At 48.5% G+C, this 18,289-nt stretch overlaps 1 long non-coding RNA gene across 2 annotated transcripts in view; it reads left to right on the top strand.

Moving 5' to 3' along the window:
* The window catches only part of LOC311533199, a 100,536-nt gene that overhangs the window by 30,151 nt on the left and 52,096 nt on the right, over nt 1–18,289 (top strand). For both annotated transcript variants that reach the window (XR_014714525.1, XR_014714526.1), the window contains exon 2: nt 13,838–13,908. This is a non-coding gene — a long non-coding RNA (uncharacterized lncRNA). The remainder of the gene's footprint in view (nt 1–13,837; nt 13,909–18,289) is intronic.

Raw genomic sequence — 18,289 nt, 5'->3', positions numbered from 1 at the left:
ATGAAGCAGTTAAGTGTGTTGGTATTAAGTGTGTGCACCAGCATAACGAGATAGATTTTTGTACCCCAGCTCACCGAGATCCTTTTGAAAATCACACCCTTTGTCCCTGTGTTGGCCCTGCAAAGTCAGGTAATTTATCTTAGTCCTGAGACTCTTCCCAGAGCTGTGCTGACTTCACTGATGACGCTGGTGAGGAAAATACATCAATAAATCAATGGTTAATTTCAGATACCATTGGAAACAAGGCTGAATCTTGCACTGGTGCAAACTGGGGTAGCTTCATTTTCACCAGCGGAGCTGTGTTGATTTGGAGCAGCTGAGGATCTGAACTACAGGGGGCAGAAGACTCAATTGTTTGCCAAGTGCAAGTCTGGAAGGGGAAGAAAATGCTGTTTTCAGCATTGCAAGTGGGCATTACAAACAATGCAGAGTAAAGATGAAAATGAAAACGCTGAGCTGCCCAGACTTCCATAAAACTCAGGGGTTTAGCTGCAATCTGAGCAATTTTCTTGATCTGTTATTGTTTGGGGAAATGATGTTAGTGGATCAGCTGCTTTGCAGCATCCCCCAAAACAATATAATGATCACCAAAGCCTGCCCCCTTACCAGGAGTCTGAATGTCTCTGCATGCTTTGCTGATTAGTGCCAATGCACTGTCACAGCTTTAACAACCCAATTCTGCAGTGACTATCCAAGAAAAATTCCCAGTGACATCAAAACTCCTACAGACCTTATACACCATAAGAACGGCCACACTGGGTCTGACCAAAGGTCCATCTAGCCCAGTATCCTGTCTTCCGACAGTGGCCAATGCCAGGTGCCCCAGAGTGAATGAACAGAACAGATTATCATCAAGTGATCCAACCCCTGTTGCCCGTTCCCAGCTTCTGGCAAACAGAGGCTAGGGACACCATCCCTGCCCATTCTGGCGAATAGCCATTGATGGACCTAGCCTCCATGAACTTATCTAGTTCTTTTTTGAACCCTGTTATAGTTTTGGCCTTCACAACATCTACTGGCAAGGAGTTCTACAGGTTGACTGTGCATTGTGTGAACTTAAATATTAGGCAGCCATGAAAACCAGGGAAATTCCTAAACAAAAAAAGTTGTAAACAAAGAATCCAAGTGAAAATGTGTTGAAAGTGTGTTTCAGGGGAGTCCACCTCATTTCTGTACTCCTCCTACCCTAAAAAGCATTTTCTTTTGGTACCGAGGCTGATTTAAGCGATAGGTTAGTGTGATGGAACCAAGAAACCTCACACTAGCAGAAAAAGCGTTACAGAGAGAGAGCCTATGGGCCCAGCTAGCCCTGGACTGGCATACCTGTAGCCAGTGCCAGGCCTGGAAGGGGAAGAACAGGAGAGTGCATGGCTCAGTTGAGGGCTGACTGGCGAAGAGGCAGGAGGTAGCTCTGCCTCTCCAAGTGAGGGGAGCATCACTGCAAGCTGGGACAGCCACCGGGGGAGCAGCGCTGTGTCCCTGGGTGAGAGAGACTGTTGAGGAGACTGAGGAGCACCCAGAAGTGAGTGAACTTTGCTATTAGACTGTAAGGACATTGTGGGGCTAGGCCCTCTCTACCCTTACATCCACCCCGAGGGACCTGAGGCTGCAGCAGGAGGCTGCAAAAGTTCCACAAGGGGGTGCTACTCCAGGCAAGCCCCTGTGGGCTGTTTGGACTATAAGGCCACATCCCAAACTGGAGGGACACAGGTGAGAAGTAGCCCAGGGCAGCGGACTTAGACTATTTGCAGGGTGACCCTGCCAATGTTGCTTCCCACAGGGCCCAGTGGAGGGGGAAAGCCTGGGTCCCCCTACCACATCCCCTTAAGGGCTGAGTCCCAGATGCAAGTGGAGGGCAGCAAGTTCCTAGCCTAAGGTCAGGAAGCAGGCACCTCTGCCAGGCAAGCAAGGGGCTGGAAATCAGGTGCACTAACCACTGGGCTGCCCAGCCCTCCTTGCACCCTATTGCAGTTACATGACCTCAGTTAATAGTTCTGCAATTTCATATTGGAGTTCCATCAGAACTCCTGGGTGAATCCCATCTGGTCCCGGCGACTTATTACTGTTTAATTTACCAATTTGCTCCAAACCTCCTCTTTCGACACCTCAATCTGGGACCGTTCCTCAGCTTTATCCCCTAAAAAATCTGGCTCAGGTGGAGAAATGTCCCTCACGTCCTCTGCATCGAAGGCTTAAGCAAAGAATTCATTTAGCTTCTCCACAAGGGCCTTGTCTTCCTGGAGTGCTCCTTTAGCACCTCGCTCATCCAGTAACCTCACCGATTGTTTGGCAGGCCTCTTGCATCTGATGTACGTGAAAAACTTTGCTGAGCGAGAGAGAGATTGTGTGTGTGTGTGTACACTATTTCTAGTTTTAGATAGTTTCTGTGTACTATCACTAACATATGACGTAACACTACTCACCACAGTGGCTACATGAATATGGTTAATACAGTTAAAAATCAAACTTACACCTTCTCCACCCTGACACGTCTCGTTCCAATTCTATTCATAAAAATACTCTTCTGCACAAGCAACACCTCCTGCAAAGGGAAATGTACAACCCACTGGCGTGGTTTAATGTGCCCTGGAATTATATTTCTTTTGAAATATTTATTACTTAATAAACAACACGTGAAATCTGTTGAACTAAGGTACTGCTGTAGCCCTCATTCCATAGCACGCAAGTGCCTCACAGTCTTTAACGTCATCATTTTGTATATGGGGAATTGAGAGACAAAGAGGCCAAGGGCCAGATTTTCAAAGGTATTTCAGTTCCTAAAGATGCAGATAGACACCTAACTCCCACTGAAATCACCAAGCCCTATGGAAACGAATGGGAGTTAAGTTCCTAGGCACTTTTGAAAATTCCATGGGGGTAGGATTCACAAAGGCATTTAGGTGACTAATTCCCTAGACCACCCTTCCTCTCGATAGTATTCAGTGGGGTTTAGGCACCTAAATAGCTTTGTCAGTCGCACCCTACATGTCTATCTACATCTTTAGACACCTAAATACTTATACAAGTCTGGCCTTAAGCCACAGAATAGTTGGTGACAAAGCAGTGATTGGATCATCAAGTGATCCAACGGTCATCAAGGTCTCCCACGGCCACCCTTCCTCTCGATAGTGTAGATTCAATAGCCTACTTCTTGCACAGAACAAAACAAGGGGCAGAGTTAAGATTGGGTGAGTGATATAAGCCAGACGTGATAGTGAATGATGAGGATTTATGGGCCTATGAGGAACTGGCTGGATTATGCCTGAACTGTTCAGGGAAAAACGACAGGTGGCCCCAAGTGCTTTAACTACTGTGTTCTCTCAACCTGCTCAGAGAAGATCCACATGACAAGATGGTAAGAACACCACTGCCTTGTCTACACTAGAGCTCCCCCACTTGCTACGTGTAACCCACCCCCTGGTCAGTGCAGCACTTTGCCCTCCACTGCTTGGCGGCTGGGCCACATAATGGTATGTCCACTCTGCAATCGGAGGGGTGACTGCAGCATGTGTAGACATTCCTGAGCTAGCTTTCATCTAAATACCAGTGAAACTGCTGCAGCTCTCAGGCTTCTGCAGGGGCTATCCAACCTGCCCGGGACCCGGGGTACTTACTCAGGCTGCCTGCCCCAGCCTTCGCTACAAGGCCCAGATCTGTTAACCAAGGCTGTAACAAGCTCCCCTGTCTCTCGATGTGGTCCAGCCATTGCAACAGCAGGACAGAGTATCACACTGAGTGGGTTTGGGTGACATTATCGCTCGTGGAACTGCTCAGATGTTCGTGTCCATGGGAAATGGTTCGGAACAGATGCTGCCCCCTCTTCCCACTTCCAGCTGAAGGTGTCCCAACAGCAGATGCTTGTTTCACATAAAACAGGCCAAACAATCACTGACTAATCAGCTTCTTGGAACAGCAGCAACCAATGGAAACTTGGCCTTTCTCCTTCTCCACCCAGCTGGTGCTAGCAGTGTCCATGCCTCCAAACCCACAACTGCGTGAATTAAACCCCAGGGGGCAACCCATTGTGATGGGATATGTAGGCCCCACACTCACCCGTGGGCTTGGTCAGCCAGTCCTGTTGCACCTGTGAGAGGTGTCAAGCCTCGACGGAGGGAGTGAAAAGGGGAAAAACCCAGGGGAAGGAGTGAACCTCTTGTGTTTATCCTTGGAAAGAAGCCATGGCCCTACCCAGAGACTGCCGAAGTCAAGGTCCATGTGGGCCCAGGATCTTCCTTGAGGCTGTTAGGTGACAGTGTCTCCAGGGGCAGGTAGGCCTGCAGGGGGAATTTCACATCTGCTTGTTCTCTGTGACTAACCTGTTTCCTTCTTTGGCTCTGTGGATCCCTGGAAGGAGCTATCAGAAGCACCTGGAGACAGGCTGAGGTGGGAGGTAGCCCAGGGAAGAAGCAGGGGGTCTGAGCAGACAGACCTTAGCTGCTTGCTGCAGGATGCCCGGGCTGGACCCCAGAGTAGAGGGAGTGCCTGGGTTCTGCGACAGGCCCACTGTGGTGTGAAGACCCCTGAGACAAGGGGTGAAAAATCTCTTGAGTCTGAAATGGGGCTGAAGACCCAGCATGAGGCTACTGGATAATTGTGTTGGACTCTATTACCCTAGAGGAAGACCTGGCCAGAAGGCCCAGTCACAAGAAGCAGATGATCATTGTCGGCCTGGAGTGACTGTCGGCAAGGGGCATCAGAGAAGGCCCGGCTACCCCATACCCAGCTATGGGGGCGGGGGAAGGGGGATGCCTTAACCGGCGAGTCTCATTTCTAGAGCCTCTTTTCCCAAACTTCCCTGGAAACAAGGGCATTGCTTCAATCCTGTACAGCATACGCCCTTCCCTCTCCGGGCTGTAATTAACGCGGTGGCTTTGATGGAGGTTGCTGCTCCGTGGGATTGGTTCTGTATTAATATTCCATCAAGGTTGCCTGTTTGTCCTTCAGCATCCAAGCTAATTGCCCCGCTCTGTCTGCCAGATAAATGGAGCTCACGCTAATGAGCATTTATTCAAGGACACGGATGCCGCCAGTGTTCTGTTCTGGGAGCTCCTTCCCCACACGATGCATCCACTGTAGCAATAACTAGGAACCCACACCTGGCCCATCACCTAATGCACCATCTGGACCAGCTTGTTTAGGAGAGAGCTGTCTTTCTGCAGCTGACTGTCTTCCAGCATGTTGCCCAGGTTGTATAAACAGCACGATCCAGCTGACGGATGCGAGGGATTTAAAAAAGAAACATATATAGATTTTTAACAAAAAGAAATTTCAAAATGGGTAATGTGACTGCAGTAAACACACAGGTTGAAGTCCTGGCCCCACTGAAGCTGATGGCAAAACTCCTGCTGATTTCTTTGGGGTCAGTATTTCACCCAGAGCTTCAGCCTGCTACCCCAGTGGCCTGTTGGATCAGACTCCCAGCAGCACTATGGCAGGAGGGAAATAGACTCCCTTCCTTCTCAGACTCTGGAAAGGCTGTGGGAGCCCTGCAGAGATGCCTCATAAGCAGCCTCTATAAGCTTGGGCTTCCCCACTCCCAGAGACTGTACAAATGACACTGTCCCAGCTGGGGACAGTGCAGCAAGCCACTAGCTCTAATTACAGGATTTCCTGCTCCCTTGTGGCTTCCCAGTGCAGCCCTGGTTGGAACTTGGCAGCTGTTGAGGTCCTCAGTGAAACTGATTCAGCCAGTTACCACCACCCATTGGGAGGAAACAAGGATCTTTACAAAAACCCATCTCCCTGCCAGAACGGATTCCATGACTCCCATAATGGTAATGCAACCTTAATAGCATATCATAATATATACCTGCCTCTTTCATAGCCCTGCTTGTCTGTAAATCTCCAAGCACTCTACCATTATGGGTGGCATTGTCGTCCTCATTGGTAAAGTGAGTCTACTTACCACATGCACAGCTATTCACATGTGAGAATCTTTGCCGGACCAGACCTTTAGGCTGTAAGCTCTTTGCGATAGGGTCTAACATTTGCTATAGGTCTGTACAGCACCTAGCGCATAAGGGGACCCAACTTAGTTGGCCTCTAAGACACTACTACAATATGAGTGTTTAATAATCAATAATTTGCCCGCATAGCTGAGAGACTAGGAGGGGAGCACCTGGGGGCAGGGAGAATGGGGAGGGTCTTGCAGCTGGTTGAGTGGGTGCATTGTTTGGGGGAGAGCTAAGGGGGGTTGCATATTTCAGGAAGGTATTGCTGCTGAACAGTATTGGGTGGGGGTTCCAGCCCAGGGAGTGGTCGGTATACTGTTGGAGATGGGGGATAGGGGTGGGTGCATTGTCGCCAGTTGGAGCAGATGGCTGGGAGAGGATCCAGAGCTGGTAGGAGGTGGGGCCCTTTGGCTGCAAAGACCATGGTGTCCGTGTGGATCGCGCCCCAGATTCACACGCATCCATTCTGACTAGCTCTCCTCTGCATTACTAATCCAGCGCTTGGGGACAGCTCAGGGCAGGCAGCCGGAGGTATCCATTCGCGGGAAGGAAGAGGCATGTGCTGATCAGGCAGCATTTCAGAGCTGGGCACCTCGCAGGTTACTGATCACTGGCAGCATTTCGTCCCTCCGCAAAGCAGAGCCCCCTTTAACGCAGACCCAGCTTGAGGAGAGGACGTTGTTCAGAGAAATGCTGATTCCTTTGAGACCGGCCTTTCTCCTCGCCCATCTGGTGAGTTCACAGCTGCACCAGTGAGCGACGTCTGCAAAGAGCAAGAGGAGGCCTTGTTCTTTGCTGGGTTAGAGATTTCCTCGGAAGGAAGAATCTAAGGCTTCTCTAGAGCTTAATTTGCAACTAGAAAACTCCTCTTCTCCTGCTCGTCCTGCCCCAATGGCAGCCTGGTTGTTTCAGACCCCCTGATCTCAAGCTTGCTACCTGGAAAACGGCCTCCAGGTCCCCCAGCATTTGAATCCACAGGGCTTGGCTCGAAGCCTTCAAACAAACACAAGCCAGCATTCACTCATTCTTCGGCAGGAAGACTGCCTCTACCCCAGGCCACGTGGGGGCAGGACGACTGGGTCAGCAGTGACTGCTGCGGGCCCGGATTGAGAGTGACTGAGCAGAAGTGACTGAGAGGCCTGAAACAGCAGGTGGGGGCCGCTGATTGATTTCAGGTGTGCTGGGGGGAACCAGGCTCTGGAATAGCTGGGGAGTGGGGCTACCGGTCAAGAGTCAGGTGCAATGACTGGAGTGTGGACCCCCTAATTCATAAGCTATTCATTTGAACCACTAGGGCGCTTGCATCACTGGTCTCCGAGAGTGACTCAAACTCACAGAGGGCATAACGCAGATTACCGGCTAGATTCTGTTCTCACCCGTGTAAATTCAGACTAAGTCCGTGGGAGTCCATCAGGCCTCAGTCCAGGCAGATTTTCTAAGACGTCAGTGGCAGCAAAGCACCCAACCCTCATTGGCTTTCAATGGGAGTGGGACACCTCACTACCCTCTTGCTTGGCCTTTGAACTCTCCCACCCCCACTAGAGTCCATCCCTACTTAGGCCAGCTCCCCATTGCAGCCCTATAACAGTGTCGCTGAAGGGTGTGAAAAATCCAGAGTTATACCAACCTAACCCCCCGTGTAGACAGAACGATGTCAACGGGAGAGCATCTCCTCGGGCTACCGCCTCTCGGGGAGGTGGATTAACTACGCTGAAGGGAGAAGCTCTCCCACTGGCGTAGGAACGTCTTCACTTAAGTGCTACAGCAGCCGACACAGCATTTTAGGTGTAGACCTGTCTTTATAGCAGCACAAAACACAGATTTTGTACTGGTGTAATTATTGGAGTTAGGATGTAATTTGTTTAAAAACTGGAATAGTTATATCTGTACAACCCTTCGTGTGGGCACAGCTATACCAGATGCATCTTATTCTCCCTCCCACAGCTATACCACTGTAACTGCATCTACTCTAGGAGTGGCTATACCACTCTACCTATATGACCTAGTGGCTAGAGCACTGGACCGGGACTCAGGAGACCTGGATTCCATTCATGGTTCTGCTACTGGCTTGGTGGGTGACCTTGGGCAAGTCACTTCTGTGCTTCAGTTTCCCCATTTATAAAATGGGGGTAATGATACCGATTCCTTTGTAAAGTGCTTTGAAATCTACTGATGAAAAGAGTGAAGTAGAATTTTATTAAGCACGTGCTCAAGTCCCATTGACCAACTTTGCTGACTAACTTTAAAAACATATCTACGTCCCTTCCTAAACACATGCTTAAAGACTTTGCTGAATCAGGCCTTCAGTCCCAAGTGCTTCATTCCTCACCTTGTTTTCCCTGGGCATCTTCCTCAGCATCACTCCTGATTTGCCAGAGTGTGAAGAGAACAATCTGTCTCTTTCCTGGTCTTCAGTGCTTGTTTTGTTCACTGTTAAATGGTCTTAATCTTTTGAAGTGTGAAAAGAATGGATTGCTGCACAGGGGTAGAGGCAGAGCTGTGTGACTTCCAGGGCTGCAGTTGTAAATCAGGATTGAGGGGCATTAACAGAGCTGGGTGTGGGGAGCCCAGGACTGGAATCGTGAGCAAGGCAGCAATGTTGAGTGTCCTTCAAATTGCAATGTTTCTCTCCTTGCACAGGTAAATGTCAGGTTTCAGAGTAACAGCCGTGTTAGTCTGTATTCGCAAAAAGAAAAGGAGTACTTGTGGCACCTTAGAGACTAACCAATTTATTTGAGCATGAGCTTTCGTGACTAGCCGTCACCTTCAGCCCCCAATTAAAACCCCTCCAACGCATTATTAAGGATCTACAACCTATCCTAAAGGATGACCCAACACTCTCACAAATCTTGGGAGACAGGCCAGTCCTTGCCTACAGACAGCCCCGCAACCTGAAGCAAATACTCACCAACAACCACATACCACACAACAGAACCACTAACCCAGGAACTTATCCTTGCAACAAAGCCCGTTGCCAATTGTGCCCACATATCTATTCAGGGGACACCATCACAGGGCCTAATAACATCAGCCACACTATCAGAGGCTCGTTCACCTGCACATCCACCAATGTGATATATGCCATCATGTGCCAGCAATGCCCCTCTGCCATGTACATTGGTCAAACTGGACAGTCTCTACGTAAAAGAATAAATGGACACAAATCAGATGTCAAGAATTATAACATTCATAAACCAGTCGGAGAACACTTCAATCTCTCTGGTCACGCAATCACAGACATGAAGGTCGCTATCTTAAAACAAAAAAACTTCAAATCCAGACTCCAGCGAGAAACTGCTGAATTGGAATTCATTTGCAAATTGGATACTATTAATTTAGGCTTAAATAGAGACTGGGAGTGGCTAAGTCATTATGCAAGGTAGCCTATTTCCTCTTGTTTTTTCCTACCCCCCCCCTCCCAGATGTTCTGGTTTAACTTGGATTTAAACTTGGAGAGTGGTCAGTTTTGAAGGGGTTTTACCAGCAGGAGAGTGAGTTTGTGTGTGTATGGGGGTGGGGGGGATGTGAGAAAACCTGGATTTGTGCTGGAAATGGCCCACCTTAATTATGCACATTATAGGGAGAATGGTCACTTTGGATGAGCTATTACCAGCAGGATAGTGAGTTTGTGTGTCTGGTTTTTGGGAGGGGGGTGAGGGGGTGAGAGAACCTGGATTTGTGCAGGAAATGGCCCAACTTTATTATCATGCACATTGTGTAAAGAGTTGTCACTTTGGATGGGCTATCACCAGCAGGAGAGTGAATCTGTGTGGGGCGGGTGGAGGGTGAGAAAACCTGGATTTGTGCTGGAAATGGCCCACCTGGTGATCACTTTAGATAAGCTATTACCAGCTGGACAGTGGGGTGGGAGGAGGTATTTTTTCATATTCTCTGTGTATATATAAAGTCTGCTACAGTTTCCACGGCATGCATCCGATGAAGTGAGCTATAGCTCACGAAAGCTCATGCTCAAATAAATTGGTTAGTCTCTAAGGTGCCACAAGTACTCCTTTTCTTTTTACAGGTAAATGTGTCTTCCATCCCTATAGAAATAAACACATTCCTAAGTTTGACGTATCTAGAACTAAGCAATTAGTTTCGTAGGTGTGTTTTGCCTCTTTCTGCTTGTGGAATATCCATGAGGTGGTCACGATTTCTCTGCATTTATTTTATTAATCAAAAGAACTCACCACATCTTGTTTTGTGCAATTTATTTTAACCCCGTGGGCTGCCTGTAAACGTGGTTCCTATTAGAACAGCAGGGGTTAGTTGCAAGTGGAATCAGGAATAGGAGTAGAGAGGCTATTTCATCACTCTGTTTGGCACTGCTGTTGGATATCCTGTGTCCAGTTCTGGTGCCCACAATTAAAGTATGTTGAACCAGTGGAGAGGGGTCAGAGAAGAGCCACAAGAATGATTAAAAGACTGGAAAACTTGCCTTATGGTGATGACTCAAGGAGCTCAATTTGCTTAACAAAGAGAAGGTTAAGGGGCGACTTGGTTACCATCTATAGGAAGCTACATGAGGAACAAATATTTAATAATGGGCCCCTTAATCTAACAGAGAAAGGTCCAACACAATCTGATGGCTGGAAATTGAAGCTAGACACATTCAAACGAGAAATAAGGCATACATTTTAATGGTGAGAGTAATTAACCATTGAAACTTATCGCGGGTCATGGTGGATTTTCCATCACTGACAATTTTTAAATCAAGACTGAACACTTTGTTTTTAAAGCTCTGCTCTAGGAATTATTGTGGGGAAGTTCTGTGGCCTGTGTTATCCAGAGAGTCAGACTAGAGGATCACAATGGGGCCATCTGGCCTTGGAATTTGAGTCAGATACGTCACATGGTATTGTCTTCATTCTCTGACTGGATGAGCAGGCAAATACTTATCGAAAAAATATTCACCTCGTCAAAACAAACCATCAGTTTCTAGTGAGCAAGGAATTAAAATTCACTGTCCTCAAATGTTCAGACCTGGAAAGCCTGTACTCTGGCTGATGGGTTCTGCTCGACAACGATCCAAAGCAGTGCAGACCTACGCATGTTCATTTTCATCATCTGAGTCAGATGCCACCAGCAGAAGGTTGATTTATTTATTTATTGGTGGTTCGGGTTCTGTAGTTTCCGCATTGGAGTGTTGCTCTTTTAAGACTTCTGAAAGCATGATCCACACCTCGTCCCTCTCAGATTTTGGACGGCACTTCAGATTCTTAAACCTTGGGTCAAGTGCAGTAGCTATCTTTAGAAATCTCACATTAGTACCTTCTTTGTGTTTTGTCAAATCTGCAATGAAAGAAGAGATGTTCTTGAAACGAACATATGCTGGGTCATCATCTGAGACTGCCATAACATGAAATACACCGGACCCTCGCTAGAACGCAGAATTTTGGATCCATGCGCAGTATTGTGTTAACGCAGGGACCACATTAAAATTAATTCCAATTAAAGTAATTATATTTGGAAGTCATGGTCGCGACCGCGTTATATGCGAATTCATGCTATGTAGACGGTGTATATGGCAGAATGCTGGTAACACAGAGAAGGCAACATACAATTCTCCCACAAGGAGTTCATTCACAAATTTCATTAATGCATGATTTTGTTCAACGAGCATCATCAACATGGAAGCATGTCCTCTGGAATGGTGGTTGAAGCGTGAAGGGGCATACAAATGTTTAGCATATCTGGCATGTAAATACCTTGCAAGGCCGGTTACAAAAGTGCCATGCGAACGCCTGTTCTCACTTTCAGGTGACATTGTAAATAAGAAGCAGGCCACAGTATCTCCCTGTAGCGGGCGGTTACCCCGCTCCTGGGAGAGAAGGAGTGAGAGCAGCTGAGGGAGGTTGGCTGGGGAGCTGGCCACAGCTGGCCCTGATGAGAGGACTGTGAGTAAGGAGCTGCGAAAGTCTCGCTCCAGCCCTGGAGTGGGAAGGACCGAGCTGCCTGGGAGAAACAGGGCACCTTCGGCAGAGCAGTGCTGGGGAAGGGCAGGCAGAGCTGGGGAGCTCAGGCCTGGCATGTCCCCCGACTGAGTCCTGGCAGAAAGGCCTGAGGAGGTACTGGGGCTGCAGGGAGACAGCTGGGCTAGAAAGGCAGCAGGTCCAACCCCCTTGCCAATGATGAGGGGCCATTACAGACTGCAGTTTACCCCAGAGAAAGGGGGCTAGATGATGACTGGCAGTAGCCACTGTGGCAAGGTGGGCATAGGGGGAGGGGGTTCCCTGGGAGGGGAGACCCAGATTGTGGTTACCTCTAATGGAGTTGCCCCAAACACGTCAATCTAGACACACCGGAATAGAGAAAACAATAAAACTAGTTTATGAACTACAAAGAGAGAGATTTGTCGGGAGGACGTGTCATGAGGCATGAATGCCAGAAATAGTGACCAGAAAAATAAAGATAAAAGCACAAGTTAATGCCTAACCTAACAAACTATGTTAAATTCAAAGCAAGGCTTTCTCCCCATGTTTCTTCAGTCAGGATCCCTCCCCCAGTTCAACCTGCTTTCTTTGTCCTTTGGGTGCTGGGAAAGCCCTGGGGAGAGAGATGGAAGGGGGGAGGGATCTCCCCCCTTTTTATAGTTCTGTCCCGCCTTTGAGAAACGTTTCCAGCATGGGCTCAGAAGACATAAAGTCTAATGAGAAATGATGTTTGCTACTGTTTCCTTTGTTCCCCTTCTGGTTGATGACTCCATTTACATGTCAATTAAGCAGAGCACATTCTGTTGTTTGAGCCAGACCCTGTTTGTCAACTTCTGTGTGGTCAGGGGACTCTGGTTTGGAACTTGTGTTAACAGCACCAGACAGTGGAATCCTATAACTCTAAGAAACCTCGCGTTTCCACCCTGGGGTACTTGGGAGCAGGCAACACTCACCTGTGTGCCTGGGCCCCTGATGTTGTTGACAGTAAAGCTGAGTATCCCAGTGGTGATGTTGGATGGGGGGAATCCTTGATCCACCCCTCTGCTGCAGTCCTTTTACTTGTAAAGGAAAGTAAAACCAGGGGTGCCTCTGCCTGGCTGGGCCCTGCACTCACTGTGGTCCCTTGGGAGCCTCCAGCAATAAACCTGAAATAATCTGTGCAATGAGACGAAGTCAGAATCAATACACACCCAATATACACTTAGAGTGGAGCTAATACACCTTGCCAATTTAAGAAAACATGACATAACAGACTGTGATTAAAAGTCAGTCAGTCACCAGTCATTTAAACCAGTAGGGGGCAGTTCAATAAATCAAGTAACAAATCCAGTGCACGGTAGTAAATGAAGCTTATCTAACTTGCATTTACACTGCGTCCAGTTACCCCATCCCTGAGCGTGCACTGCTCTGGATTTCAGAGTTACAAACGCTTGCATGGGAGCGCGTGAAGCTGGGGCCAGCGCGCTGTTGGTCCAGTGAATCAGTCCAGGGCAACCAGGGGCCGAACAATTCTAATTTGGGATCATCCCAAACTGCACCATCCCTCTAAAGAGTGGAGTTATTTTAACCATATGCCAGCAACCCTGAGTCCTGGTTCAAGGACAAGAGCACTCCACCTCTTCTCAGACTCAGACAACCCCTTGCAGTCACTTTGCTCCCCCCATCCCCCTCCTTGCAGGCACTTTCCCAAACAAGGGTGGGGGTTATTCACCCTTCCTTCACTGCAGGCCCACCTCAGTCAGCTCTGGGCACAGTAACAGCCTCTACCCTGGTGCCAGTGAAGCCACCAACAACCCCCAAGGCTCCCTGCACCATCAAAGCCCCAGCAGGCTCCCAGCAGCAGCTCCTAGCATGGACAGAGCTCCAACAACCTCCGCTCCTCTCCAAAATGGACCCCAGCACATGGTCTCCCTGCATTCCTGCAAGTGAAAGTCTCTCTCGCTTCCCCTGCAGGCATCCTGGGAGGTGTAGTCTCCACTGGTGGATTGCAGCCCTCAGCATCTTCCCCACTGGAGCACTCCCAGGTAAGTTCAGAGGCCCCTCCAGTAAAGGGGGGCCTACATTTATATACAATGTTGCCACATATATTTTATCTGGACAATATTGACCAGCAAATTATGAGTTTTCATATGATACCTCTGTGATGTTCTGTACCTTGTGGGAACACCCTAGTCCCCCATGTTAATCCTTATAATATGATGGTGTTGCCGGCACAGAGTGCCCGAGGCAAGCAACAGTTGGGTTCGTTGCCCGGTATGCGTCGCGCCAATGACCACAACGGGGTGGAGAAGCAGAGAGATTTATTTGAAGCTTTAGATAGGGTGCCGGGAGACTGAACTGTCTTAAATCCTGCAGCCCCGCATGCAGATTCCAGTATACATTTTATACCTTTGCCTACTTTATTATATAAGCTTATGCAACTAATTACCTGTTGCCCCGTACAATACGTAGCCAATTAGCTACAGCAGCCAGTTGTGTCTTTTTTTAGTAGCATTGCCCGAGTCTTACCTTATTTGGGTCTATTTGTTATTGGTTTTTGCTAAACATTTTTACCTTATTTATATGTTTTTTAGGCCGAAGCTGGCCTTGGCTAGCGAGCCGTGTGCAAACCTGCCTGTTTGTGTGCTAGCTTCCTCATCGTTGTGCAGGGTTACAGAAAGTTCAAGGAGCGGAGGGGCCTCAGTTTGCCTGGACCTAGAGCAAGGGGGCTTCATCGACACTCGTGGCCTTCCACCCTCCCGAGTTACCTGGAGTAGTGCCCAGGGTCACCAACAATGGTGTGGTATCTAATGCAAAGTTTGTCATGTTGGGTGTCTTCGGAAGGCTCATGATGCGCTGAGCATTGTTGTCATAGTGATGTTATAGTAATTGTTGTTACAGTAAAGTTATAGTAAAGTTATAGGTTATAATTTCATGTATATAGTTATGAGGCTGAAAATCTGTCTTCATGGCTTAAAATAAACCCAGGCAAAAACTCTCCAAGAGCAGAGGCGCAGTTCACACCTCATCAGGGCATGTATGGGACACACCCAGCCCAGCTTCACAGGAACATAGGACGCTGCCCTAGGCAGCAACAAAAGGATCTGTTGGACTCTCTAGTGAGTCACCCGCCCTTCCTTTGGTCAGTCTGGGACTGCCATGAGGTAATGCTCACCTGACTCTGAAGGGGGGGGCAAAGCCGAGAGGGAAGAAAGAACACGATAAAAGGGAGAGACATTTGCCATGCTCTCTCTCGTCCACCTACATCTACATGCACCACACCAAGTGACTGAAGCGCTGATCAAAGGGGAGAGCCTGGCTGAAGGGCAACCAGGCTGTGGTGAGAAGTATCTAGGTTTGTAAGGGCACTGAAAGTGTCAAGATCAGCTTAGAATGCATTTTGCTTTTATTTCATTTGACCAAATCTGACTTGTTATGTTTTGACTTACAATCACTTAAAATCTATCTTTCTGGTTAATAACTCTGTCTGTTTATTCTACCTGAAGCCGTGCGTTTGGTTTGAAGCATGTCAGAGACTCCCCTTGGGATAACAAGCCTGGTACATATCAATTTCTTTGTTAAATTGACAAACTCATATAAGCTTGCAGTGTTCAGCGGGCATAACTGGACACTGCAAGATGGAGATTCCTAGGGTTTTGTCTGGGACCGGAGATATTGGCTAGTATCATTCGGTTGTAAAATCCAAGGAGCAGCTTACATGCCAGAGGCTGTGCGTGAACAGCCCAGGAGTAGGGGCTCTCACAGCAGAGTAGGGTAAGGCTGGCTCTCAGAGTCGAGGATTGGAGTGACCTAGCAGATCCCTGGTCCAGATAACACCAGAGAGGAATTTCACAATCTCACAAGGCATATTTTGTACAGAGATTATTATAACAGTGTGCAAGGGGGGAATGCTGGGGTACAGTCTATCAAAAGCAGTGACTGCCTTGAGATGGACAAAAGGCAGTGATCTGTTAGACCCGATGGCTCATGATAATAAAGGAGACAAACTGCAAGATGAACACCCTAACTTCTTGGCAAGCACAGAGACATCCTTGCTTTCTCCCAGTTTTCTCAAGGAAGGTTAGTTCCAGCAAACTTATATCTCTACATTAGCCAGCATGGAAGCCACACAAAGGGTCTGCGTGCGCAGCAAAAGTTGTGCAAACAGACCCACAGTGATTACGGGTCACTCTGCCTCAGGCACGGCACTCAGAACCTTGACTGAATCAAAGAAAACTCCACAGGTGATCATCATTGCCTGGACTGGACGTGAGCTGCTATCCATGTCGGCTCAAATATCCATCAGAGAAGGTGATGGAGTTCTCAGGGATGAAAAGTGGCTTCACGCTGGCCAGATCCAGGGCTGTCCATTATGGCTCATCGACAGTGGTAGATGCATCATGTTAGAAAATGTATTCACTGGCTGGTTGAGATAAACCCAGGGGTTTACAGGAATAAACTATGCCAATAAAAGCACCTTTACACCGGTAGAACTTAGGTGTTCATTAGTTTAACTATATCCGTTTTTAAACTGATGCAAAGTGGTGCAAAAAACCGGTGCACAGACCAGCTATAGAGCAGATCCACACTCCACACCCCTCCCCCATGCATGCACACATTTTACTCTATGAATTTGACATCTAATTTTGAGATTAAGGGTCCAGGTGTATACCTCCTGTCTAATATCTAACATACGACTATTTAATTGGCCACCTGTTGACACACGGTTGTAGCAAGCGGTGAAAGGTTGGTTGTGTGATTAAAGCATAGCCAGGATTTGGGGGTTTCCTCTTCCCATCTCTATCCCTGACCTCTTGTGTGATGTTGGGCAAATCACAGCCCAGCTATGTATTTCGGGCGTGACTATTTTCGGATGCTCAGCTTGACCGGTGCGGCCTAATTTTCACCATGGAGCTCCCAACTGATGTGGAGGCCTTTTGCACATCAGACCATGTGTATTCCACACTGAACATCCAAAAATTGAGGCACTCTGAATCACTGGCCCCTTTTGAAAACATTGGCCTTCCCCACTCTCTGCCTCAGTTTCTCTGTCTGTAAAATAGGGATAGTCATACTTTCTATCTTGCAGAAAAGGTTGTGAAGTGTAACCCAGTGAAGGGCTGTGAGACCTGGGCTATAGAAATGCAAAGTATTATTGTTTCATTAACAGCGATTTGCTATACACAATTTCACCTGAATTGCATTCCTTCTTGCTCTAAGATGCACTGGAGGAATACTAATAAATAAACAACTGAAGCCAAATATTTGCCCCTTTCTTTTTTTATTATAGCAAGCCAAAATCCGTGACATTCTACATAGATTTTTAAGTTCAGACAAGACCATTAGATCATCATCTGACTTCCTCAGGCCAGAGAATTTCAGCCAGTTATTCCTCTAATGAGCCGAAGAATAACTTCTGTTTGACTAAAACATACCAATCAGAAAGGCATCTAATGATTGGAAGACTTCAAAAGATGGACAGTCTGTCACTTCCCTTGGGAGTTGGCTGCAGTGGCTAATCACCTTGTTAACATGTTTTTGGCCTCATTTCTCATTTGAATTTTTCTGGCTTTAACTTCCAGCCATGGGTTCTTGTTCTGCCTTTTCCCGCTAAATTAGAGAGCTCTTTAGTACCCAATGTTTTCGGAAGCTATAAACGCCCTGAACACCTTCCTGATCCCCCGCATCTCGTTCGTCCTGAGGGGCTCCGCCGTGGCAAAGGTACCCCTCAACAAGGCGGACAAGGTCATCCGGCAGCTGGTAAAGAAGTGGTTATTCCTTCCCCAGAGAGCCAGCAACGAGCTGGTCTATATCACCCACAGGCATGGCGGTGCCAATGTCCCCCGCATGGGTGACCTGGGTGACATCGCAGTGATCACCCACGCCTTCCGCCTGCTGACGTGCCCCGACGCCACGGTAAAGAGCATCGCAGCGAAAGCCCTCCACGACGTAACGCAAAAGCGGATCGGTAGAGCCCCGTCCAGCCAAGACACTGCCAGCTTCCTGAGCGGTTCCCTGGACGGTGAATTCGGCCGAGATGGGGGCGACATCGCTTCGCTGTGGTCCCGCGCCCGCAATGCCACGCGCCGCCTGGGGAAACGCATCGGCTGCCGCTGGCAGTGGTGTGAGGAGTGCCAGGAGCTGGGTGTCCTGGTGCCACAGATCGGGTCCGAGGGCAACACCATAGTCACCCCGAGCGCCAGGGGCCTGCTGGAAAGGACCCTGAAGGCAGCCACCCACTCGCTGTACGTAGAAGCCCTGAAGCGCAAGCCGGACCAGGGAAAAGCCTTCGAACTGACCAGCAAGTGGGACGCCAGCAACCACTTCCTCGCCGGGGGCGGCTTCACCCGCTTCGCCGACTGGCGGTTCATCCACCGCGCCCGGCTCAACTGCGTCCCGCTCAACGGAGCCGTCCGCCACGGGAAC

The sequence above is a fragment of the Lepidochelys olivacea genome (genome assembly GCF_965140295.1).
Source record: "Lepidochelys olivacea isolate rLepOli2 genome assembly, chromosome: 19".
NCBI lineage: Eukaryota > Metazoa > Chordata > Testudines > Cheloniidae > Lepidochelys > Lepidochelys olivacea.
Note: the sequence above shows the minus strand (reverse complement) of the source record. Positions and strands in the feature narration are given on the sequence as shown.